This window comes from Nicotiana sylvestris, chromosome 10 (assembly GCF_000393655.2).
Source record: "Nicotiana sylvestris chromosome 10, ASM39365v2, whole genome shotgun sequence".
Lineage (NCBI taxonomy): Eukaryota > Viridiplantae > Streptophyta > Magnoliopsida > Solanales > Solanaceae > Nicotiana > Nicotiana sylvestris.
The window spans coordinates 38,055,157-38,055,735 of NC_091066.1; the positions used below are offsets into that span (position 1 = coordinate 38,055,157).

Below are 579 nucleotides of genomic sequence, written 5' to 3' on the forward strand. Positions count from 1 at the left end.
TTCACTGGTGATACAAGTGAAGACCCACACAGTCATTTAATTGATTTTCTAGAACTTGTAGAAACTGCTAAGTATAATGGAATACCTCCTGAAGCTATCAAGTTAAGGCTATTTCCTTTTTCTTTAAAAGGATATGCCAAAACTTGGTTGCGAAGTTTGCCTCAAGGGTCCATTACGACATGGGACCAGATGACTCAGAAGTTTTTAAACAAATATTTTTCCCCTGCTAAAACAACAAATTTAAGACAAGATATATCTAATTTCTTGCAGACTGACATTGAGTCAGTTTATCAAGCTTGGAAAAGATTAAAAGCAATATTAAGAAAATTCCCACACCATGATATTCTTGAACATATGCAATTGTACATTTTCTATTACGGGTGTAAACCCTCTGCTAGAAATGTGATAGATGCAGTTGCAGGAGGTTCTATAATGGGAAAAACCACAGAGGAAGCATTGTAACTGTTGAATGAAATTTCTGAGAATGCTATCCAATGGCCATATGAGTGTGTAATCATTAAAAAGGTTGTTGTGGTAAATCAAGTTGATGCTTTAAATACACTAACGCAGCAAATTGTT

At 34.9% G+C, this 579-nt stretch overlaps 1 non-coding gene across 1 annotated transcript; it reads right to left on the bottom strand.

Annotated features, from left to right (window-relative positions):
• Window positions 1-237: 237 nt before the first annotated feature.
• On the bottom strand, window positions 238-344 carry LOC138880539 (small nucleolar RNA R71). The gene has a single exon (XR_011403273.1). It is a non-coding gene; the product is annotated as a small nucleolar RNA R71 (small nucleolar RNA).
• Between the last annotated feature and the right edge of the window lie 235 nt (window positions 345-579).